General features: G+C 35.1%; 1 long non-coding RNA gene across 1 annotated transcript in view; it reads right to left on the reverse strand.

Moving 5' to 3' along the window:
* Window positions 1-27,788, reverse strand: part of LOC102253206 — a 123,673-nt gene that overhangs the window by 29,349 nt on the left and 66,536 nt on the right. Inside the window, exon 6 of the long non-coding RNA XR_001363152.1 lies at window positions 4,792-4,926. This is a non-coding gene — a long non-coding RNA (uncharacterized LOC102253206). The remainder of the gene's footprint in view (window positions 1-4,791; window positions 4,927-27,788) is intronic.

Genomic DNA, 27,788 nt, shown 5'->3' on the forward strand with positions numbered 1-27,788 from the left:
GGATAAGGACACATATGTAATACCTTAATCAATAAAGAAAAAATATATATATATAAAAGAAAAAATAGTTTTTTTTCAATTTAAAAAAAAAAAGAAAGAAAGAAAGAAATCTGCCCAACCCATAGGGCTCAGGGTTGAGCACAGACTCATGAACCAGGAGGTCACAATTCAATTCCAGTCACGGGCACATGCCTGAGTTGCAGGCTCTATCCCCCGTGGAGGGAGTGCAGGAGGTAGCTGATCAAAGATTCTCTGTCATCATTGATGTTTCTATCTTCTCTCTTTCTCCCTTCCTCTCTCTGAAATCAACAAAAACATGTAAAAATGAGATAACAGAATTAAAAGTTCTTTGAGTGATACTTATTTCTTTAAAAGAGAAATCTGGAAATTAAGCTTTTTATATGAATTTTCCCAATTTTTGAAATACTTCCCATGCAAAAAGCACTTCTGTGGGTCAAATTCAGCCTATGGATTTACAACATCTGGCACAGAACACAGATTTAAAACATCTTTTAAAAAAAAAAGACTTTCTCGCCTCCCAGACTTGAAGAAAATTCCCTGTAAGAAAGAAAAGAAGAATCAAAGGAACAATGGATAGATTGTTTTTACAAAAGAACAGAGGCAATCTGCATCCCATGTCCTAGGCACAGGAGGCAGGAAGATCACACAGAATTGGATGGATACTGTGAGAGGCAAACAAGGTTATTAGCCTCACTGCATTTCCCAGGCCCCCTCCAGCCGCAAAGAGACTTAGACAAGTAGCTCTCTCTGAGAATTCTCCATGGTCTTAATGGAGTTCGGGGACCAGAGAAAGATCGCACTCTAATCAGCAGCATGAAAATTGCAGGAAGAGTTGCTCTGCCAGCTAAAACCTTGTGGATGAGAATGTGGGCTAAGTCAGCAGCAATGGGTGGCCACCAACTAACTTCAGAAACAAAATGAAGGATGAATATTTCAACAGATGCCCCCACTGTGGAAAGACGGAGATGTCCAGTAGGACCCGCCACCCCCACCCAAGAATTAACAGAGCACTAGGAAAAGGTAAGAGACCCCTCATTAACATTAACATTTCTGTCATCTGTGCAGAATATGGGTTCAAAAATAGAAACTGAGTTATAAAAAAATAACAAAAAGCATACTTTGAACATGTGACATTGTAGACTGAGATACATTTCCATAGTCTGCTGCAGGCAAAGAGGTTATCAAGGGATGGGGAATCATTTTGTTTTATTTACTTTCCTTAGATGAATTATACCAAATAAATATTGAATTTGATAATATGCTCTACAGATAGGCCACAAGAGCGTAAGACTCTGAATCACTACTACTCGGATTACAGAACTAAGCCCTTCAGATGACCTCTGTAACAATTTTACTAGATAAACTCTGCTATCAAACACATTTATTAAGTTTCCCAAACTCGTTTTCAAGGACGAAGTGATTAGAACTCATTCATTCTTCAACTATTTAAATAAATATAATAACAATACGGCCAGAATTTATTGGCTTACATCAGAAAAAGTACAGGTTTGAGACATTAACAAGGAGGAAGCAGAAGTTGTCACAATGTGTGTGTGTGTGTAAAATTATATTTCTCATTTTTCAAAAATGACCACGTAGTCCTTTAATTTTCAGAAAATAATTAGAAAGTATGTGTTTTAAAATAGAAGCCATCTTTTCAATTATTCCTTTAGTATATTCTTAGAAATTTAATTGCCTAGTTAATCATGATTAATACTTAGATCTACACTATTGGCAATTACCCCAATCATTCAGGCAAAGTGCCTATTTTAGTGTGAGTAATTAGCCAAGTGCTTCCCGCAGCTGTGGCACAACAGGACCTCTGAGGTTCAGTTTTCTTCTCTGTAAAATGGGAACAAATACCTGCACAGGCTAACATTTTCGAAAGTATCTACCCCAGTGTCTTATACAAAAATATTTGCTGGTTAGCCACCACTGACTTCACTTCTAATGGCCTCTGAAAGAGCTAATCAATGAAATCTTTCTAGGAAAACAATCACCTATTCCATCACAGTACTGTGTACTCTTCCACGCGTACAATAGTGCAAGCTGTCCTTGAACAACCACTTCCCATTCCTACTACACTATTTAAATTAATAAATGCAACTGGGTAAGTGCCTACGACTTCTCCAGATCCTCTGCAGTTCTGCTTTTATGTAAGAAAATATTGAGTGCAATGAGTCCATATTGCCTGTCTGCTCTCAAGTCTCTAAGTGTGATGCTATTTAGAATAAAATCCTATTACTTCATTGTGGTCTATCAGCCAAAGTCTTATCCTCATTTCCTACCACTCTCCCTTCCATCCACTATGCTTCTTGCTGATCCTTGAACACACCATACATATGCCTTTACACTTGACTCATCTTCCTGCCAGGCACATACTGCCCTGAAACTGACATATTTGTTCCCCACACTTCATTCAGATTCCTACTTAAATATCACCTCTGTCAAGAAAACTTCCTTGACTACCCTTTCTAAAGTAACATACTCTTATTTTCTATCCCCTTCATCCGCTTTTCCCCCCCATAACAAATCAAATATACATTTATTCATCTGTTGCAATGTAAGTTCCATGAGGATTGAGACTTCATCTCACTGACTATATTATATCTCCAGAGCCTGGAACATTGCCTGGTATAAAGTGACACAGAGCCCTAGCTGGGTGGCTCAGTTGGTTGGAGCATTGTTCCGTACACCAAAAAGGTTGCAGATTCAATTCCCAATTTGGGGACATACTGAGGTTACAGATTTGATTCCTGATAGGGATGCATACAGGAGGCAACCAATCAATGTCTCTAATGTCAATTTCTCTCTCTCTCTCTCTTTCTCTCTCTCTCTCTCTCTCTCTCTCTCTCTCTCTCTCTCTCTCTTTCTCTCTCTCTCTCTCTCTCTCTCTCAAAAAAAAATTATAAAGTGACAATGAATTATCATTGACAGTAAATCTGTTTGAATTAACTAAGTGGGAAAATTTGAATATTCCAGGAAAGCTTTCAGCAAATGCTACTGACAGTGGAATAGGAGTAAGAAGGCCTGAGCAGTAGAATGGAGAAAATTATCTTATTTTGTATCCCACCCTCTTTCTCTCCTCATCTTCTTTCCCTTCATGTTTCCTCTCTCAGTATCTACCCACTTTTGCCACCTCTTTTCCTCCTTCTCTTTTGCTTCCTCTGCCACAAATTGTTTTTCACTTGTATGTTGCCCTTAAAGAGGATTTTTCCCCCTGTGAATCAGTAGTCTCAATAAAAGAAAAGCTCTCTAATGAGAAACTGTTAAGAGTATATTTGACATTCTGCCCTGGCCAGGTGACTCAGGTAGCTGGAGCATCATCCTGTACACCAAAATGTTGTGGGTTCAATACCTGGTCAGAGCACATACCTAGGTTATGGATTCGTCCTAGTAGGGGAGCATATAGGAGGCAACTGGTCAATGTTTCTCTCTCCCTTCTCTCTCTCTAAAATCAATGTAGCCCTAGCTGATTTGGCTCAGTGGATAAAGTGTTGGCCTGTAGACTGAAGGATCCGGGTTCAATGCCAGTCAAGGGCATATGCCCAGGCTGTGGGCTCAATGCTCAGTGGGGGGCGTGCAGAAGGCAGCCGACAGAAGGCAGATCAATGATTCTCATCATTAATGTTTCTATCTCTCTCCCTTTCCCTTCCTCACTGAAATCAATAAAAATATATTTAAAATAATAATAATAAATAAATAAAATCAATTTAAAAATATGTCCTCGAGTGAGGTTTAAAAATACCAAAACAAAAAAAAGTGTATATTTGACATTCCTTTACATGCCAAGGATAACACCAACATTGTCGTCATCAGTATCAAGTACTCATCATGAAGGCAACAGACTGAAGCAAAGAATCATGAAGCCATTCCCTTTCACCTGCTACATTAAGAATTCTACATGCTAAGTCTAGTGCTGACCTGGCACCGTATAGCTATTACAATATTATTGGCTATATGATTATTTTGTAACTACCAATTTGTACTTCTTAATCCCTTCACCCTTTCAACCACTATGCTGTAGACCTGAAACTAATATAAAATATTACATGTCAACTGTAATTGAAAATTTAAAGAAAAAAAGAATTCTGAATGCTTTGGGATTTCATCTGCTTAATTTTCTTCTCTTCTTTCTCCAGAATATATCTTTAAAATATAACCAACTTTTTTAGCTTTTCTGAGGTATAATTAATATTTTTAATTACACATATTTAATGTATATATTTGGAGAATTTGAACAGATGCATATACCCATGACATTATCACCATAATCAAGCTACTATAAATATATCTATCATCTCCAAATATTTCTTTATATTCTTCTGTGGTTTTGTTTTTGCTCTGTGGTAAGAACACTTAACATGAAATTTTCCCTCTTAACATATTTTGTGCATAATAATATATTGTTAACTATAGGCAGTGTTATACAACAGACAACATGTTTGACTTCTATCTCACATTCCATTACAAAAAACTATGCCACATCCAGTAACATATATTTGCCAAAAATCTAATGCCAGGCTTAGATTTTTTTTTAATTAAGTTGACCCTGGTGCTTATCAAAATAAATGAAAACTGGCAAGCAGTCCCATAGGCTTATAAATAATTGTGTATATGTGCCTCACCCCACCCCTCACCAAATGACACTGAGCTTGGGGATTAAGTGTACTCTTTGAAGAATAATTCCTAATACATTAGCAGCAACCAACAAAATAATATCTATTAATTTCAGTCAAGTACCTCCCAAAATTCAGAAGGTTGACTTACTCATTTTGAAATCCTTCTGTAGGAGGTTGCAGGAGAAGATGATTTCTATAATTCAAAATGAATCTTGAGAAAGTAAATTGTAAATCAACATTTTAGGAGAAATTCATTGTGAAGTTCATGTTTTTCCCATTAATCCTAGAGAACAAAGAAAAATCAAAGCAAAAAACATGGGTTTGATTTTTTAAATATCAGGCATATTTACAAGTGATAAGGCATTAAGATTTATAAACTACATGATGACCTACTTAGAGCTAATCAATATGTTAAATAACAAACAAGATACCCAGTCTTAAATAATTTATTCCATTATATTGGTAACTATGCCTAAATTAATTCCAATTATAACCATAAGCTCAAGACTTAAGAGAAAAGTAAGTTAATTCTATAAATTAAATATCAAAAGCCAAGAGTATTAATCTTCTCCATGTCTTTCCCTGTTTCCTTTTTCCAGTTCCCCATACCCACATCCCCTGTCTCTCTCATTATACATTCAAGTCTAGAATACTATGAAGTCTGATAGGGTTAGTGTAAAATGTGTATAACTAGCAGTGTGACTTTATTATTCATTTTTCTTAATTCCAAAACTGAAGGATGCTAATACCCATGTAAAAAACTGAAACAATATATATATGCCCCAGTGCATGGATTCATTCATATTGACAGGTAATTAATTAGAAGGTGGCCCGCGGGAAAGAACTGGGCAAGATGGGCCGGACACGCCCTGGAGCCAGAGCCAACCTCCCGCAGTCCCTCCCCCAGCCGGCCGCACCTGGGGTGGTGCCAAGGCTCGAAGGGTGTCAGTGGAGTGAGCAGGGTCCCTCCAGCAGGTGGGGTCCCTCAGCCTGGCCTGCAGGGATCGAGCCAAAACTGTCTCTCCAACAGCCCCCAAGGGGTCCTGGATTGTGAGAGGGCAGTTCTTGGGTGATGCACCCTGGAATTGGGCTCCCTCCTCTCTGGTTCCAGGGTGTGTCACCGGAGAACTGCTGCTGCCAAGTCACCACAGCTTGGCAACTCGTGCGTTGAGCATCTGCCCCCTGGTGGTCATTGCGTGTCATAGCTACCGGTTGGACAGATGGTCGCTTAGCCTTTTATATATAGAGATATGTCTCTCCTCACCCCTCACCAAAGCTGTGCATTCACTGACATATATTCAATATAAAATGTGAAAGTACAGAATGTAAGAACTATTTGTAATAATTTGTATTAATTCCACAACATATTTACTAATAGTAAAGGGATAGGTCCAAATTTATGTTAGCAGCCTAATATAGCTTAAAACAAAATACATCTTCCTAAAGCAATGGTTCTCAACCTGTGGGTCGTGACCCCTTTGGGGGTCGAACGACCCTTTCACAGGGGTCGCCTAAGACCATTGGAAAACGCATATATAATTACATATTGTTTTTGTGATTAATCACTATGCTTTAATTATGCTCAATTTGTAACAATGAAAATACATCCTGCATATCACATATTTACATTATGATTCATAACAGTAGCAAAATTACAGTTATGAAGTAGCAACAAAAATAATTTTATGGTTTACAGTTCCATAAAACATGAGGAACTGTATTAAAGGGTCACGGCATTAGGAAGGTTGAGAACCACTGTCCTAAAGAATTCACATTGTAAAATAAATTATAACCCATAAAAAGTAAGTATTTAAAGGACAAAAATCTAGAACAATACTAATAGCAAAATATTCTGCTTTTCATGTTCACTAACTTGGTGTTAGCTTAATAAAATCTGACATTACTATCAGCATAGTACAATAAACATGAAAAGGTGCCCAATGTACAAAGAATATATGAACATCCCTAATGACAACAGCAAAAACAAAAATTATGTTTTCTCTTTTCCTTTAACATGCCCTCTGTGATAGCTTGAGAACATATGACCCTATTATCTACATACTATAATAAAAATAAAATTACCAGTGTGCCTAGATGGAGACTTCAAAAATAACTAAGGAAAATATTTCTCTGTACCCATAAAAGATTCATCATACAAGACCCAGTTCTCATTTCCTTATGTTAAAAGCTGTATTAAATGCAGATGAACAAGAAAAAAATACCTAAATAACTCTCAGAAGTAGCATACATAGATATTACATCTTTGTTGAAATCTCAAATCTTACATTATCTAAAGATTTAAATCACTTTTAAAATAATTTCTTTAAAATTCTAAACTCATATGGTGTTTAACTTTTTTAGAAGTGGATATATTCCTAATAACATGTTTGTATCTTATGTTACTCATATAAATAAAAGCACACAGTCATTTTAGGGATTAATAGAAAAACAGACATCTGCATGGAACATTTCCCTCATTAGATATTATCATGTTAGCATATTTTTCCTATTTCTGATTTTACTACAAAATAAAATGAGCTGATTTTTATCCCTAAGTTTCTCTATAAAGTATATTGCCAATAATGCAAAGACTTTAATTGCACATTAGAAGAATCTCATGTTCTGATAAAAAATTACTATAGAAATTATCCCAGAAGAGACCTTATAACACAAACAAAAATCAAGATAAGATTATGTCAAATTGGCAAACTAGTTACCGCTTATACCAAATACTACTTTGAACATTACTTTTAAATTAAAAGCTATCTTTTTAAAAATTCCTGGCAATTTCACATGAGTCATTTGTGTGTTAGCCTCTTCCTAAATTAGTACCAAATGGAATCAGTTAAAAAAGAATCAATTCGCCAAAAAAGTGAAGGAATGGGAAAAAATATTCCATGCAAATGGAAATGAAAAAAAAGCTGGAGTAGCAATACTTATATCTGACAAAACAGACTTCAAGACAAAGGCCATAAAGAGACAAAGGACAGTATATAATACTAACTGGATCGATCCAACAAGAAGATATAACCCTGGGAAACGTATATGCACCCAATATAGGAGCACCTAAATATTTTTTTAAAAAATTCTTGGTGGACTTAAAGGAAGAGATCAACAGCAATACAGCTATAATGAGGGCTTTACGACCCCACTGACATCACTGGATAGATCTTCTAGACAAAAAGTTAACAATGAAACAGTGACCTTAAGTGACATACTAGATCAGATGGATTTAATAGATATTTACAAAACATTTCATCCCAAAGCAGCAGAATATACATTCTTCTCAAGTGCACATGGAACATTTTCAAAGATGCACATGTTAGGACACAAAATAAGTCCCTACAAATTCAAAAATATAAATCATATCAAGCATCTTCTTGGATCACAATGGCATGAAACTAGAAATCAACTACAATTTAAAAACTCAACTGGAGGGTGCAGGAGCAGGCTGGTAGAGGTCAATGAGGGAAAAAGAAGACATGCAATACTTTTGACAATAAAGAATTAAATAAGTAAATAAATAAAATAAAAAACTCAAAACATTCAAATACATGGAGGCTAAATAGCATGTTATTAAACAATAATGGATTACAAATGAGATAAAGGAAGAAATAAAAATTTACCTGGAAACAAATGAAAATCTATGGGACACAGCAAAAGGAGGAAAGTTCATAGTATTTCATGCCTAACACAAGAAGCAAGAAAAATCTCACCTAAAAGAACTAGAAAAAGAACAACAAGAAAAGTCCAGAGTAAGTAGAAGGAAGGGAATAATAAAAATGAGAGCAGAAATAAATGACATAGAAACTAATAATAATAATAATAATAATAATAATGATAATGCAGATTGATGAAAGCAAGTGCTGGTCTTTTGAAAAGATAAACAGACTAATCAAGAAACAAAGATACAGGACCCAAATAAATAAAATCAGAAATGAAAGAGATGAAGTAACAACTGACATCACAGAAATACAAAGGATTGTAAGAAAATACTATGAACAATTAGATGCCAAGAAACTGGACAACCTGGGCATAATGGACAAACTCCTAGAAACATACAATCTTCCAAAACTGAATCAGGAGAATCAGAAAACCTGAACAGACCAATAACAACTAATGAAATTGAAGCAGTGATCAAAAAAACTCCCACCAAACAAAAGTTCTGGACCAAACAGCTTCACAGGTGAATTTTATCAAACACTCAAAAAAGAACTAACACCCATCCTCCTCAAACTATTCCAAAAAATTCAAAATGAGGGAAGACTTTCAAATTCTTTTTACAAGGCAAGCATTATCCTAATTCCAAAACCAGATAAAGACACAACAAAGAAAGAAAATTATAGGTTAATATCCCTGATGAAAAAAAAATGCTAAAATCCTCAACAAAATATTAACAAATCAGATCCAGCAACACATTTAAAAGATCATACAATATGACCAAGTGGGATTTATTCTGGGGATGCAAGGCTGGTACAATATTCACAAATCAATAAGCGTGATACATCACATAAACAAAATGAAAGATAAAAATCACATGATCATATCAATAGATGCAGAAGAAAAGTTCTATAAAATCCAGCACCCATTTATGATAAAAACTCTCAGCAAAGTGATAATAGAGGGATCATACCTCAATATAAGAAAGGCCATATATGACAAACCTATAGCCAATATACTCAATGGTCAAAAAACGTTTCACTTAAGATCAGGAAAAAGACAGGAATGTCAACATTGTGCTGGAAGTCCTAGCCACAGTGATCAGACAAGAAGAGATAAAAGGCATCCAAATTGTAAAGAAGGAAGTAAAGTTATTTGCAGATGACATGATATTGTACATAGAAAACTTTAAAGACTCCACACAAAAACTACTAGATTTAATAGTTTTTAACAGATTCCTCATAGTTAAAAGAAAGACAAATAAATGTTTTAACTAATGTTCAACAGGATAATGTCTAATATTAACTGTTTCTGGAAATAACAGGTATGAATAAATACTTGTGGTATTAAACCAAACTAACCTGAGACAACCAATAAAAATAAAAATAGAAACAAATAAGTATCTTCCTGTCACTTCCAAAAGCTAAACACAATATCACTTAAGATAATAAAAATTTATATTTACCAAATTATAATATTAATATTAGACAACTGTTGATCATTAGGTTAAAAAAAAAAGAGGGGTGGGGGTGGTTACTTCTACACAGAATAAACAGTAATACCATGCTTAGAATGCAGTATGTAGTCCCTAAAAAACTCAATACTATATTGATTAAGGATCTAGAAGTGGATAAAATAATTTTATAATTTTCCATTTTAACTCTTAAAATCAAACAATTAAAAATTTAATCTGAAAGTTACTTCCTTTTAAATGAAGCACTACAGGATTTCTAGAATTTTCCTATTTGGATAAAACTATTTCAAATCATAGCTCCTAATAATTTTATCTGTCATCAGAATTAAATAGCTGTGGTTTTCATTCACAAACATATTATCTAAATACATATTTTTATCAATATATAAAACTTACACCATCTATACCATCAAAATGATTAAACCAAGTTAATGTCCATGTGTCCTATAAATTTTCAAAGAAAAAATTTTTTGCTGGTAAATGTACCAATGGTCAATATTCAGTAAATTAAAATAGAGAAATACATTTAAACTGCTACAGACAATCAAGGACCATACATACTAAAGTACATAAGTATGCTTAGATAAAACTATATTTAACAATGCTTTAGTATACTCTTAAAGACCACACACACACACACACACACACACACACACTATCCCTTTTAAGATACAAAGGAATTAACACTACCTGGTGGAATAATAGTCTGGGTATGTTAATTTGTGAAAAGCAGACCTCACTCAGCCACTGTTCAAATTTATACCCTGGCATAGCATGGATAACCTACTTATGGACAATCAAGAAATTAATTACCACCACCACCCCCACTGAAGATCATTTGCACAGTTTGAGTTTAAAATGAGACTAATTTATAAAAATTATATTAGTATGCCTATGTCTTCTTTATAAATAATTATAAATAATATAATTTAAATAAACAGAACTAAGAGATGGATCAAAATTATTATATTAGTTAATATTACCTGATATTATTAACCAAAACAGAATAATAGATAAAAATGAAATGGATTAATAAAACCTGTTAAGTTACACTTATAAAATTAATCTCCTTTAATGTTTCAATAATTATATTTTTCAGGCAATTTTTATGTAAAATTGTCTATCTTGTCACATTTATAACTTGTACAAGATTTTTAAATATAGATCAAATTTTAACCAGTTCAGAAATTAAATTTTTTTTTAAGTCACATAATAATTTCTGAAAAGTTGTTAATAATTTGTCAGTGTCTCAGATGCTAAGATTGCTCATCTCACTCATTGTTATTCTCAGAACTAAGCATAATGACTAGAGCATTGCAATTAGTAAATCATATCAAGCTGAACATATATTTTTCAGCAGTCTGAGTCAAATTATTTTTTTAAGATTTCCCTTAACATTTTAGTACATGTATGCCTATGTGGATTTTTCTGGGAAGAGAATCCTTATTTTTCATCAGAGATTACATAACACCAAAAATGTTAAAAGCTATAGAACTAAATAAAATATGCACATGCTACCCTGGCCAATTTTTCTCAATGGTTAGAGCATCGGCCCGTGTACTGAAGGGTTGCAGGTTCAATTCCCAGTTGAGAGCACATACATCAGTTGCAGGTTCCCCACCCCAGTAAGGGTGAGGTGGAGGCAACCAATCAATGTGTCTCTCTCACATCAATGTTTCTCTCTCTCTCTCTCTCTCTCTCTCTCTCTCTCTCTCCCTCTCTCTCTCTGTCTCTCCCACTCTCCTCCCTCCTTTCCACTCTCTCTAGAAATCAGAAAAATATATCCTTGGGTGAGGATTAAAAAATATATCTATACTAATAATAGAGGAATATGCAAATTGGCTGGGATGTTATCACATAACGACCAATCAGGACGGGGGCAGGGCTGCAGCAGAGAGCTCTCAGCACACCTGCATTGGGGGTCTGAAGGGCAGGAGAGGAGAGGAGAGCAGATAGGCAGTTAGGAGGATCAGGCTGGCAGCAGAGAGCAGATAGGCAATTAGGGCGATCAGGCCGGCAGGAGAGCAGTTAGGGGCATCAAGCAGGCAGGCAGGTGAGCGGTTAGGAGCCAGTGGTTCCGGATTGTGAGAGGGATCCCAGATTGGAGAGGGTGCAGTCCAGGCTGAGGGACCGCCCCCCCACACACACAAATTTTGTGCACTGGGCCTCTAGTGTGTATGAATATAGGTTGTGCTTCTCAAACACAAAGTAGAGAGCAAAGGCATCTCTAGACATAGTTCAGAAGAGAAAGGTCAACTCTGGAAAAAAAAACAAAGGAGTTTTTGGTTGTGTGTGTTTTCATCTGTTTGCTTGTTGCCCTTGTTGTTTTGCCTATGTTAAACAAAATTAAAAGATTAAAAGATTGCTACAATTCTTCATTTAGTTCAACTGGCACAAATGCAGCCACTGAGACAGTCATAGTAAAGCACACTTTAGAACTGAACACTACCAGGGTACATAAAATATGTTTCTAGATAATTCTCGTGGAATCCAGAGTTTAGCTTATTAAATATTCCTTTTATTAAATTTTGGAATACTTGCTTGGTATAACTCAGTAAAATAGTGGCTAACACTCACATAATAAAGTAGGCTAGATTTCACATTAATTCTCCCTTTACATCCCACTTAAAATCTTCTTTTACACATATGTAATACCTTAATCAATAAAGAAAAAAATTAAATTAAAAACATCTTCTTTTAATTCTGAGCATACCTATTTGTAGGTGAATACCATATAGCCCTGCCCCAAGCTCACTGTATATGTCTGTCCTCATACCAACTGCAACTAAAATGCTACAATTCCACATCAGTACATTAAGCAAGAGCTAAGTTTCAGATTTTACACTGTCTGATTACTAAGATCAGATTAGCCCACTACTAGTGGTTTAGTCACTGTATCAACTATAGTATTAAATCTTTGGATGCAATGAAAGTTAATGCTATTTTTATGTTGTGCAAAAAAAAATCATTCAGTCTGTTTTCCCTTTTTGATTACAGTTCATTTAAGGAAAAAAACGTTGCTGTATGGCTTGACAATGTTTTATGTGTCTTCAGCTGATAGAACACACAAAACGTTTGAATAGGCCCATTTATTTGAGCAGACGTATTAAATAATACTTTAAATGTGAACATGCATGTCATAAATTTTGTAGTCTCTTTAAAGTAGGATAAATCTGGTATTTAAAATAGTCTTTGTTCAAAGCCATTTTTTTCCTAACAGTCATAAAGGGACTCTGATTTGTGCTGCATGAACAATGCCAGCATCATCATTTTAATGTTATCCATATGGGCTTCTAATAATAGATAAGAGTCTACATTTGTATTATATGTCTTAGAGACATTTAAAATCTAGATAAGGAAAGGCTGATTTCATTGGCCCCATAGTTAAAGGAAAGCAGACCCTAATTAAAAGAATTCTGTTCTGAATTAACTAGTTTGACATGTGCTAATTGACAGTTCCTGTGAAATGGTTCTAATTAAAGTCAATATGTCTTTTTCAATTAAAAGGAAATTAAGAATATACTAATATACATTAACAACTTAATCTGCCTTCAATATCCCATACATCAAGCTGCTTCCCCCCCCCCAACATTATTGGAGAACCATCTGACATGAATCATCTACTGTTTGCTTATGGTATCTCAGTAATACTTCACACGAGCATAGCATTAGTATATGTCCCCTTGAGGAAGAAGATAACCTGCTTTACTTTTCAGAGCTTCCAACTCTTCAGTTCATTAAAAATAAACCCACCTTTTTTATTCCAAAAAATGGGCGTTCTTAATAAAAATATTTGGTAACTGAAAACAAAGACAAGTGTTCTCAATTAGTTGGTCTTTTTACTATAGGCCTTAGAGGTAATTGCATTCTGCTGGAAAGAAGGCTGGACTATGTTTTCATCATTTGGCTTGATTCAAAGCAAAGCTTGATTTGAGCAACATGCAACAGAAAACATTTTTCAAATCATGTTCTGTTTCCCAAGTGAAACTTTGGGGAAATCTCAGGTGGGAATACTTTGCTTTGTATATACAACAGGAAAATAGAAAGCAAGATTGCTTAAACGCCAGCACTAACAGAAGGCCCATCATATTCATTGAAAATGTAGCATTAGAGAAGCTGTTTATAGCAACATGATTAAATATTCAAATATGCATTACCAAAGCTATGGTGTTAGCAATTTTAATGCTAGTGAAAGTAATATTAAACTCAAGCATCAATACTAATGTACATAGCATTAACATCACATGGAGAACCATGGAATAGATTAAAACTATTTGTTTCTTCATAGATGATTATAATTTAGACATTTTAATTATAAGGAAAAGATTTTTAAAGAAATTTTTATACTATCAATATGCTATAAGCAATCCTTTCATATAATATAGCTTATATTTTGATAGTTCCATCACAACTGCCCCTTTTTCCAGAGTTTAAAACTCAACCATAAAATGTGGCTACTTATAGAAATAGGAAATTATTTTACTTAATTTCACCATATTTATTCATATTTAATACAGATCAAAGAAAAAGATAAACAGGTCACTTCCAGGTTTCCACTTTCATTCACTCACATTTTTAAGAGATTAAATTTGCTATCACCTGTAGCATTCTGGGTATGTGTGAGAGAGACAGAGTCAGTCAATCAACCCAAGACTCTCATTGAAAGCATTTTTCCCAAATGTACTCTATTGTTCTTTTCTGAGTACTTACCACAAAATCTTTAATGAAAATCATCTTAAGTGGGACTTTAAAAGCAGTTGAAATCTAGTGAATTTCCAGAATGAGTAAATGCATATTAAACCACGTTCAAAAAAGCACCTCTTTACAGTTATAAATACAATCAGACTCAATAGTCAAAATGCAGTGCTATTTATCACCATGTGGAGCCCCTAGTCTGATTTTTAATCCTAGGATCTTGCTCCTCGAGCTGGCATAGCCTGGAAATGCTGCAGTAACAGTGTGTACTCAGCTTTTTTAAATGGGAGAGAAGCCAATGCAGCAACTTTTCTGCCCAATTAAAGAGCATTGTCTATAGCAGGCCTACACAACATAAGGCCTGCAGACTGCACATAGTCATGAAGCAATTGTTCATGACCCACCCACAGATGTGAAAAGGGGGAGCAAGTAGAAAGACAGGCAAATGGTACCCCTGTCAGCAATAAGAGACAAGGCTGTTCCACAGACTACACCTTTCAGGTCACATGTTATAATGACAATAACCCGGATCTAAACTCGGGATGAAAAATCAATGTGGTATGTCAACCCTTCCAACAGAGGTATGTATTGTACCAATGCTGGGCTACTATAAAAACTACCTAAAAAGCAGGAAGAATATTGAGCTGAAAACTAGGAAAACCTTGTAGCATTCACCTGACAGCTTATACTCTTTCTGCAGTCAATAAATATTTATTGATAACCCCCATGGTTTATATTTTCTGTAAGAACTTGTGTGTACCTATTTCTCTTGCCCCTGTCATTCAATTATAAATGGGCAACCATAAAACTTATTGTCCAAAGGGAGTGGTATCATGGAAGATGGCAAGGGATGAAGCTCTAGAATTAGTCCCTCCACCAAAACAATTAATGAGCTTGTAGGAACTCTTAGAATAAACTATTTCAGAACTCTTCAGTCTAGTTGAACACTTAAAGCATACAGGGGAGTGCTTGACAAAAAAAAGTGCCTGGTAAATTTTGGTGGATTTCAACATTACTCATAGCAGCCACAATCTTCAAGCCCCACTGAAAAAAAAACAACACAGCGACAATGTCCTGATCCTGATGTAGTTTTCTGGCATCATGGTGGACAATGGGAAACTTCTCCTCCAAAAACCAGGTTCTGTATTTTGATCTACTTGGAGTTCGCTAAGGGACCAGCACAGAAGATTCACAGGTATTGTTGAAGAAAGTTAAAGAGTCAGAATACCCTTTAAAAAATTGTTTTTTCTTACCAGGTCCAGGCATTTAAGGAAATCTCTGTCAAGTCACTGACTAACCACAGAAATAAAACACGTAAGTTTCAGTGAGCACACATGACAAGGAATACAGTCTTTGGGGGGGGGGGGGAACAGCAACAATTTGGTAAAGTCATTAAACAAATGAACAACTGCAGCCTTCATCAAGTAACAAAAGCAATACTTGATGTAGAGGAGAGAATCTGATTTTCAGAATTACATTATAATATTCAAACTGTTCAGGTCTCAACAAGTAAAGAATACAATTACAAAAAAGAGTAAAGTATGACTCTTTCACAGGAAAAAAATGAAATGGGCAGAAACCTTTCTGAAGAAGCCCAAACATTGAACTTAATAGACAAAGACTTAAATTTATTGCCTTAAATATGCTCAAAATGCTGAAGAAAACTATAGACAAATAACTAAAGGAAATTATGTAAACTATGTATGAACAAGTAAGAATAATCAACAAAGAGACATAAATTATTTAAAAGATTAAAGTTGAAGCTAAGTTGATATCAATTCAAACTAGATTTTTATAAACTTAGGATGTTCATTGTAATCCCCAAGAAAATAAAAATGTACATAAAGCATTATTATCAAACTGTTGAAAGACAAAGATAGAGAGATTCTTCTAAGCAGCTAAGACAGCAATTCATCACACTTTGGAGAAGTGTCTATTCAGGTCCTTTGCCCATTTTTTAATTGGAGTGTTTGTCTCCCTGGTGTTGAGTTGTATAAGTTCCTTATATATTTTGGAAATTAACCCCTTATCAGATGTTTCATTGGAAAATATGTTCTCCCATACAGTGGGTTCCCTTTTCATTTTGTTAATGGTTTCTTTTGCTGTGCAGATGCTTTTTAGTTTGATGCAGTCCCATTTTTTTCCTTTGTTTCTCGTGCCCTAGGAGATGTATTACCAAAATATTGCTCCAAGAGATGTCTGAGATTTTTATTGCCTATGCTTTCTTCTAGGATGTTTATGGTTTTGTGACTTGCATTTCAGTATTTTATCCATTTTGAGTTTATTCTTGTTATGGTGTAAGTTAGTGGTCTAGTTTCATTATTTTGCATAAACTGAAACAGTTTTCCCAACACTATTTATTAAAGAGACTATTTTTACTCCTTTGAATGGTCTTGCCACCTTTGTCAAATATTAATTGACCATAGAGATGTGGGTTGATTTCTAGGCTGTCTGTTCTGTTCCATTGATCTATATGCCTATTCTTATGCCAGTACCAGGCTGTTTTGATTACAAAGGCCTTGTAGTATAGTCTGATATCAGGTATTGTGATCCCTCCAACTTTGCTCTCTTTTCTCAAAATTGCTGAGGCTATTCAGGGTCTTTTTTGGGGTCCATATAAATTTCTTGGAATATTTGTTCCAAATCTGTGAAATATGCCCTTGGTATTTTAATAGGAATTGTGTTGAGTCTATAGATTGCTTTGGGTAGTATGGACATTTTAATGATGTTTCATTCCATGAACACGGTATAAGCTTCCACTTGTTTGTATCTACCTCAATTCCTTTCTTCAATGTCCTATAGTTTTTCAAGTAGAGGTCTTTTACCTCCTTGGTTAAATTTATTCCTAGGAACCTTATTTTTTTGTTACAATAGTAAATGGATTGTTTTCTTAGTTTCTATTTCTGAGAGTTGATTATTGGTGTATAAAAATGCTACCATCTTCTAGATATCAATTTTGCATCCTGCTACTTTGCTGAATTCGTTCATTAGATCTAGTAGTTTTTTTATGAAGTCGTCATGGATTTCTATGTACAATAGCATGTCATCTGCAAATAATGACAGCTTTACTTCCTCTTTTCCAATTTGGATGTCTTTTAATTCTTCTTATATGATTGCTGTAGCTAGGACTTCCAGTACCATGTTAAATAAGAGTGGTGAAAGCAGACATCACAGAGAAGGAACACTTTATAATACATTTTATGAGGTCACCATTAACCTGATGTCAAAGACAAACAGATATCACAAGAAAAGTACAGACCAATATCTCTTATGAATATATACACAAAATTCCTCAATAAAATACCACCAAAGCAAATCCAACAGCACATTTAAAAAAATTATACACTATGTCCACGTGGCATTTAACTCAGGAATGAATGGTTGTTCAACATATGAAAATCAATCATTGTAAAACATACCACATTACAGAATGAAGCAAAGAACTACATGATCATCTCAATACATGCAGAAGGAGCATTTCACACCCTCTCATGATATTAACACTCACAAACAAGATAGAATGGAATTTTCTTAACATGATAAAAGATATTTATGAAAAACCAGCAGTTAGCATCATACTCAATAGTGAAAGAATTAAAGCTTTCCCTAAGTCAACAAGAGAAGAATGTCCATTTTGAACTCTGATACTCAACACTGTAGGAAGTTCTAGCCAGAGCAATTTGTCAAGAAAAATATAAAATATACCCAAATTGATGATGCTTTTTAGGAGTAGAAAGAAGTAAAACTATATTTGCAGGTAACATAACTCCATATATACAAAATCCTGTAGAATCCGCACAAAAACTACTAGAACTAAAAAGTGAATTCAGTAAAGTTGTAGAGTAGAAGATCAACACACACAAGTCAGTTGTGTTTACAGCAGCAATAAACAATCTGAAGAGGAAATTAAGAAAACAATTCCATTCACAACAGCTTTCAAATGAATAAAATGCCAGGGAATAAATTTAACCAAGAAGGTGAAAGACATTTGTTGAAAACTACAAAACATGGCGGAAAGAAATTTAAAAAGACCTAAGTAACTGGAAATGTATTCCATGTTTATGAACTGAAGACTTAATATTAAGATAACAATACTTCACAAAGTAAACTACAGTTCTTTAAATTTACATGGAATTGCAAGGGACCTCAAATAGCCAAAACAATATTGAAAAACTAAAACACAATTGGAAGACCCAATTTTCCCATTTTAAAAATTAATACAAAGCTACAGTAACCAAAACAGTGTGATACTGGCATTAAGATAGATATAGACCAACAGAATAGAATTGAGAGTCCAGAAATAAGCCAAATCTATGACTTTGGTTTTTTACAAGATCATTCAACAGGAAATAAGCATTTCTTCAACAAATGGTGTAGGAGCAAATAGATAACCCCATACAAATAATTAAGTTGAATCTGTATCTTATTTCTTATATAATATTAATTTAAAATAAATTAATGGCCTAAATACAGGAGATTATAAAACTGTCAGAAGAAAATACAGAAGTAATTTTAACGTCAGATTTGGCAATGAATTCTTAGATATGACACCAAAAGCATGAGCAATAAGTCAAAATAGACAAACTGGACTTCATAATTAAAATCATTTGTACATCAAAGAACATTATCAAGAATGTGAAGGAACAAGCTAGAGAATGGAAGAAAATATTTTCAAGTCATATACCTGATAAAAGATTAATATTCAGAATATAGAAAGAACCCTGACAACACAACAAATAGACAACCCAAATAAAAAATGGGCAAAGCACTTGAATAGACATTCCTCCAGAGATTATATATAGCCAAACAAGCACATTAAAAGATTTCAACTTCATTGATATTTAAGAAAATGCACAAGGAGAAAACACTTCTCATCCACTAAGGAAGTGTTAATCAAAAAATAATTATTGGCAAGGATACAGAGAAATAGGAACCCTTGTACATCACTAGTAGGCATGTAAAATAGTACAGCTGCTGTGGAAAACAAACAAACTATTCCTCAAAAAGTTAAACACAGAATTACAATATAACTCAGAAATTCTGCTCCTAGGTATATAGCTAAGAGAAATGAAAACATATGTCCACACAGAAGCTTGTACATGAATGTTTATAGTAGCATTATTCATAATAGCCAAAAGATAGAAACAGCCCAAGTGCTCATCAGTGGATAAATGGATAAACAAATTGGGGTTGTATGTATTGTCTGTGTGTATACAAAAGAGTGAAAACCTCTTCAAAAATTCTAAGATGTGAGCCTTAAAAGTGCACTATTTCTATAATGAAATGTAAATGTTTACAGACTTTACACCAAGAGACAAGAGAACCTAGGCCTGCTCAAGAACATGTAATGGAGATAAGTTAAGGCTCCTAATACCTACCCTTTTATTCTATTTGGAAATAATAATTTATTCACAAAGTTATCAATCTTTAACATTAACTTTTAAGAAAAAATAAATTTAAATAATTTTATTTAAGAGAAATTTATTTAAGAGAAAATAAAAACACTACTTACTCAATTAATTATAAATTATTCTGGAAATGTTCTCAAGCAATTTTTCTGAAAGTATTTTACAACATTAAAATCAGAAAAATAATGTTTTTTGGATATTATAAACTAAATACAGTATACAATTCTAAAAACTATTGTAGAATATAGATAGCATTATTGCTAAACAATGTGCATATGATCTGAACAGAAAGAAGAAACTCAATATCCACATGCTAAAAGACCAGGAGAAAAAAATGAATTATTTCTCCAAGACTAAATATCTATTTTTTAAAAATGTATTTTATTGATTTTTTTACAGAGGAAGGGAGCGAGATAGAGAGTTAGAAACATCGATGAGAGAGAAACATTGATCAGCTGCCTCCTGCACACTCCCTACTGGAGATGTGCCTGCAACCAAGGTACATGCCCTTGACCGGAATCGAACCTGGGACCTTTCAGTCCGCAGGCCGACGCTCTATCCACTGAGCCAAACCGGTTATGGCTAAATATCTATTTTTTACATATTATTAGGTATCCCCAAAAGTTAATAAAATCAAAGTGAAACAAAAAGAAACTCTAAATTCCTTTACTCATTCATACACAGTAATATAAAATAAACACAAAACCCACATTTCATCTTTGTCTTTATGTAAATAATTAGCAACACATTCTGTTTATGTCTTGCTTTGATCAAGCAGGCTTGTCTATGAGAAAAATAAACTGCTGTTGTTAATGCTAGCTAAGCCCATCCTATAAATTCTAGAATCCAGGGAAAATACACTTTGCAAGAAATCTACTTAAGGAATTCAGAATTGGGCAAAAGTAAACTTGATTTGGGGTGATGAACACACAATGTAATATACAGATGAGGTATTATAGAATTGTATACTTGAAACCTGTATAATCTTATTAACCAATGTCACCCCAATGAATTCAATTAAAAAATTATTTAAGTTATAACAACAAAAGGAGAAATCAGAATTGGAAACATGGCATGGGTTGGCCCTTGTAGAAAGAACCCCCACCTCTTTGTCAGAATTGCTTTTATTCATTACTTTGGCTGTTATCTTCTTCTCTCTCTACTCTGTCTCCCTATCTTGAGTATTCTGAAATAGTTAGGCATCTTCTTTTAATATATGCATTATGGAAACTATTTGCTCTGTTGAATAGGTAAATATGTTTTCTACATTTATTTGTTCATAAGTTAAAAACAGAAATACAAGGTGATTTTCAAGTCTTTCTGGCTTTGCCATATAGAGTAATTGTTCCCAGGCATTATTAATTTACACACCATGACTTTTGTGATATTTTTCTCTTGTTTGTTCTTGTTAACTGAATATTCACCTTTGTTATTTCAAAGCACAATAACTTGTTTCCTAATTCTAATTCAAGATTCCTGGGTGCATGATAAAGAGACAGTCAACTCCCTTGCCAGAAAAAGAAATATATTATATGCAGGTACATGGGTCACTTTCTAAGTGTTTGCTTTAGTTAGCTTCCTCTTTACTGTAAAAACATATATCTGCACTAAATGGTACAGATTTTCAATAAGGCTGTTTACATACTACATGAGAAAAAATCCAATGACTCTGAAATAGTCTGCCCAAAGAATGGACTTCTAAAATGTAGCCCTTTCTTAAATTTTTGTAATACATTCAGTAGAGTACTTTTTTAAAGAGATATTCTTTCACATGCTTCAGTGATTAGTAGTAACTTTAGTCATTCCCATAGACTGTGGTAGATACCAAATAACTCAAAAGCCCAGTTTTCTGGTTGAGTTTCTATTAATGCAAAGTGTAGGATGTGCATGAACAATGATGAAGCAGGAAATGACTTGGATAGCAATGGAGATATTATGCTGTATTTGTTTAAGTTGCTGTGTGAAATGCAAACCTTCCCACTTCCCTCATCACCAGAGCTGTAATTAAAACTCTGGCTCCCTGAAACCAAATATAAAGTTGTGTTCTCTTCACCAACCTGTCAATCTTTCAACTCATTGGTTTGCAAGATCTGGGCAAAGACATGCTCCTATTTTAAAAATGTGGGTGAAAGATCCTACTTTGACAAATTCAATTAGATGAAAAATTGAGCCTTCTCTCTTAGTTCCACATCACTATGGAACAATGACAACTACAGGGCCTTCAACTGTTATCTTATTGAACACTGTTTTTATTTATTATTTTTTATTCCTCACCCAAGGATATGGATTGATTTGAGAGAGAGAGAGAGAGAGAGAGAGAGAGAGAGAGAGAGAGAAAAGAAATGAGAAAGAGAAATGGAGAGAGAGAAACATCCAACCATTGCCTCCCACATGCACCCCGACTGGGATCTATCCTGCAGCCTTTTGGTGCATAGAACAACGCTACAACCAACTGAACCACCCGGCCAGGGCAACACTGTTTATACTTATTAATTTTGATGTGTGTTTTATTGTCTCCACCTATAAACTCATATTTAAATGTATATATACTATACTCAAGTATATTCAATGTAATACCTATTTATAAATCTAAGTTGATGTAACTTTGACAGAGGTGACATCATGAATGTAACAAATATCATAGCCCGAAATATCAGAAAAATTCCACATTAAGATTTTCATTTGCCCTGGCCAATGTGGGTAAGTTAGTCGGAGCATCGTTCTGTGCACCAAAAGGTTGCCAGTTCAATTTCTGGTCAGTGCACATACCTAGGTTGCAAGTTTGATCTCCAGTAGGGGCATGTACAGGAGGCAATGGGTTGATGTTTCTCTCATACGTTGATGTTTCTTTCTCTCTCTCTCTCTCTCTCTCTCTCTCTCTCAATTCCGTAAACCATATCTTCAGGTGAGGATTTTAAAAAAAATAAAAGATTCTCATTAGCTTTACCACCTTCCTCATGTTTTCACTAAACATGTCAGTAAATAGCTACACTGCATGATCTCTCATAATTTGAATCAAGGTTCAATTAGAAAACATTTCACCTTTTTTAAATTGATTTCAGAGTAAGGGAAAGGGAGAGATAGACACATTAATGATGAGAGAGAATCATCGATTGGCTACTTCCTCCCCACTGGGGACCGAGCCCACAACCGGGCATGTGTCCTGACCAGAATCAAACTGTGACCTCTTGGTTCATAGGTCAAGCACTAGGCCATACCAGCAGGGTAAAACATTTCACTTTTAAGTTTGCTAAACAATGCACAGCTTTCAATGGCATGTATGCCATTTTTGCACTTAAATTTTCTGTGCTCTTTTTTTAAAATAACTGAAGAAGTATGCTTCGAAATTTCTTTAAAAATAATTTATAGCAAAAAAAATCATAATAATAATATCTTTGGGGCTATCCTGAAAATTAACTTCCCTTGGAGCCACTCAAAGTAGTCTAAAAAAAGATTTAATACTCTTTCTTGTATTACTTTTCTCTCTGGTTAAAATATTATATATAATATGAGTTAAATAAAAGCTAACAAAAACAAGTAGGAATGAAATTACTATTAATTGTGATGACTTAAGAAACTCAAAATGATTAAAACAATTTTTCTCATACTTTTTAAAAATTCTTACCAATGCTTAAAGTTACAAGTAAATGTATCTTGGGGGAAAAAAAGAATTTTTCCAAAAGCTACAGATCTCTTTAAGGAATCTGTAGATTTAACTATGACTTATATATTTCTAAGCTATTTACTACATATTAATATTGCCTCCATATTTTAACTTGAAAAAAATGCATAGCAAAAGATCTATCTGGAATATATGAAATACAAAGATTCCTTTAGGTGGCATGCCAATAGCAGATGCAGTTCTAGTGAAACACCTGCCCTGCACAAAGAGGAGTACAAGTGAAACAAACATTATAAATCAAACAGAAATGAATGTCATTGGATAAGGGCTCTTCAAAGACAAAAATATATCCTAAATCAAGAATCTAAAGTGCCCTCGGCGGTCCCGGATCTGTCTCTTGCTTCAACAGTGTTTGGACGGAATAGACCCAGGGACACCCCTTCTTCCAGCCTCTGACCACTCTACAGCATCATATCCAGTCACCACCTTCAGAACCAGCTCTGAGACTAGCCAACACACCGGTTCTCTACCTTAACTCCTTATTGCCCAACAGCCATGAGCTCTCAAATTCATCAGAATTATTCCACCGAGGTGGAGGCTACAGTCAACCACCTGGCCACTGGGCATCTGCGGGCCTCCCACACCTACCTCTCTTTGGGCTTCTATTTCACCCCAAAGATGTGGCTCTCAAGGGCGTGGGCCACTTCTTCACAGAGTTGGCGGGGAAGCACACGGGCACGGAGCGTCTCTTAAAGTTGCAAAACCAGCACAATGGTCACATTCTCTTCCAGGACATGCTGAAGCCTCCCCAAGATGAGTGGGCAAAACTCAGGACCCCGTGGAAGCAGCCCTGGCCTTGGAGAGGAACCCGAACCAGGCCCTTGTGGAGCTGCAGGCCCTGGGTTCTACCTGCACAGACCCTCGTCTCTGTGACTTCCTGGAGAACCACTTCCGGGATGAGGGGGTGAAACTCATCAAGAAGATGGGCTACACCTGACTCACCTCCACAGGCTGGCCGGCCCCCAGGCTGGGGGCTGAGCGAATCTCTTCAAAAGGCTCACCCTCAAGCAGGACTAGGAGCCTGTGGAGCCCAGAGGCCTTTGAGGGGCCCCTCTGCATCCCCTAGTGTTTGGCTTTTGCCTGAGCCTCTCCCCAAAACTACTAGCTATTTTTTTAACCACCCTGAAGCCCTCTCCCATGCATTGGACCAACTGAAAACAATAATGTTTTTTCCAGAAAAAAAAAAGAATCTACACTAATATCCACAAATTATACTTAGGTAATTTTTATCTATTTTACTAAAAAGACTATATTTACTATAGTGTTATTGTCTAAAAGCCTTGTGACTATATATATATTGCCCTTTAGGAGGGAGCACTAAGATTAATTGACCTGTGTTTCCTACACAAGTTTTTCTTTGATTAAGAGAAAGGTGGGAAAAAAAGAGGAAAATAAGCAAGACGAAGAGGAGAAAAAGGAAGAGAATGTATGGAAAAGCACTTTAAAATAACTATTGCAGAAGATCAATAATCTTTTCAAGTGAAAGAAAGGGGGAAAGGTTTGGTAGAAAATAAAATAATTTCAGTTATAAGATATATCTTATAAAATTGTTTCATATGTGTGAATGTATGTGTGTGTTCCTTCAACCAGCTAATTATAGAAAAGGGATGACAAACATGGGTGACAGAAATAAATGCTGTTGATCTACTTCTGGCAACATGACAAAGTGAACTGTTCCTGCTCCAAACAAAGAAATGCTGGATAAAATACATACCAAAAATTAATACATAGCTTAGAAATACCCAGGCTCCAGAAACAAAGAGAGAACTCAATCCCAGAGCTACAAGAGTAGCTGACAGCATAACAATTTAGGAAACTCTACAGAGCAGAAACAGGAACTAAGCTAGTTAGCTGAGGTGTAATGTCTGTATGTAGGGACAGAATATATGGTTTGGGGCCCACATAAGTAGGAGAGTTAGGATGAAATAACTGAGATACTGGAGTAAAAAGTTCAGAAAATCAAAAGATTGTTTATTCCATAAAAAGAAGTATTAAAAGACTGGTCAGTTTGGCTCAGTGGTTGAGCCTCGACCTATGAACCAGTCAGGGTACATGCCTGGTAGGGGGCATGCAGGAGGCAGCTGATCAGTGATTCTCTCTCATCATTGATGTTTCTATCTCTCTCTCCTTTTCCCTTCCTCTCTGAAATCAATAAAAATATTTTGTTAAAAGAACTATTAAAAATAAAAACAGAATCTCTTCTCACAGCTCAGGAGAGCAGCAAGGAAGCTGGTTCTCTGCCCAAAGCTCTAGGTAGGAAAAAAGTTTCCCATGAAAGAGTAAAACCTAAAGATAGGATTGGGGTCCAAATTTACATTATATGCATGGTATGGTAATCCCATACCAGATAAAAAACAGATCCTAAGAAGGAATTTTTAGATACTATTATGGTATGATTTCCAGAAAATATTATTAAATGAAAAGACCTGTGTGACAAACAATGTGAATAGTATGCATGTGTTTAAGAAAGAAAATACAAATATATAAACACACTAGTGGCCCAGTGCACAAAATTCGTGCATGGGGAGGGGGGTGTCCCTCAGCCCAGTCTGCACCCTCTCCAATCTGGGACCCCTCGGGGGATGTCCAACTGCTGGTTTAGGCACAATCCCATGGACATCCCTCTCACAGTCCGGGACCACTGGTTCTTAACTGCTCACTTGCCTGCCTGCCTGATCACCCTTAACCACTCTGCCTGCCAGCCTGCTTGCCCCCAACTGTCCCCCCTGCTGGCCTGATTGCCCTAACCGCCTCTGCCCCGGCCCCACCACCATGGCTTTGTCCAGAAGGACATCCGGAAGGTCTCCTGGAAGGTCTCTCGGTCTAATTAGTATATTACCCTTTTATTAGTATAGATAGTTGGCTCCATTTAAAAATAAACAAAGGGGAGATCAATCAAAAGCTAATTAAATTACTGCTTCTGGGAAAGAGAGTAAAGGGTAGAAGGGAGAATAATAGAAGCTAGACTTCTCTAAATTTATCTTTTTTTTAGATATGACTTTAAAATAAGGTAAATATCTAACATAATTATAAAACAAAATTGAATCAAGAATTAAAAAGCAATTTCTAAAAAGTGAGAGTAAAATGAAACAAACAAATCTATGTATCGAGTTGATGGCCTAAAAACACTGAGAGTAATTATTTCAAGTTACTTCAGAATAGAGTAATTGTATTGTAAATACTTAGTGGGATTCACTTCTAGGAATATATCCTAAGAAACCTGAAACACCAATCAGAAAGAATGTATGCACCCTGTTGTTCATCACAGTGCAATTTACAATCGCTAAGATCTGAAAACAGCCTAAGTGCCCATGAGTGGATAAAAAGCTATGGTTCGTTTATATCATGGAATACTATGCAGGAGTAAAAAAGAAAGATATCTTACCCTTTGAGACAGCATGGAGGGACCTGGAGAATATTATGGTAAGCTAAATAAGCCAGTCAGAGAAAGACAAGTATCACATGATCTCACGCATATGTGGAATCTCATGAACAAAATAGATCTAGAAACATAGAAGCATGGAACAGACTGTTGAATCTCAGAGGGAAAGTGAGGGGCGGGGGAGTGGCAGGGGAGGAAGGCGGGTGAAGAGATCAACCAAAGAACTTGTATGCATAGAGGCATAGCCCATGGACACAGACAATAGTGTGTTGAAGGCCTGGGGCGGGGGGCAGAGTGGGCTAGAAGGGGTCAATGAGGAAAAAAGAGGGACATATGTAATATTTTCAACAATAAAGATTTTTAAAAAATACTTTAGTGGGATATACAACAAAGACCAAAAGAACTGCAAAGAAATTTTAAACAATTTCAGTAATCATATTATTAGTAATGGCATTGGTGTTGTTACACTGATATTAATATACAGAGAGCAAATAATTGTATTAACATCACTAGGAACCAACATTTTCAGCATAAGAAAAAAAATCACAAAACCAAAAGAAGTAAAAACCCCATATCCCAAATTTGAATTGAAAATATCAGGATAAACTCAAAGTATTTTTTCATTTTAAAAAAAGTTCATATTTCCTAGATGTTCATATTTTCATTGAAAAAAAAACTAGAAACAATGACAAATCCAAGGCATTGAGCACCTCATAATCCAGATTGTGGTCTCTAAATATCATTTTTGCACTAAAAAGTACTAGGATTGCATAGAAAAACAGCTGGATTTATTTTTTTTTAATATATATTTTTATTGCTTAAATTATTACAAAGAGTATTACAT

Source organism: Myotis brandtii, unplaced genomic scaffold, assembly GCF_000412655.1.
Source record: "Myotis brandtii unplaced genomic scaffold, ASM41265v1 scaffold344, whole genome shotgun sequence".
In the NCBI taxonomy this organism is placed as follows: domain Eukaryota; kingdom Metazoa; phylum Chordata; class Mammalia; order Chiroptera; family Vespertilionidae; genus Myotis; species Myotis brandtii.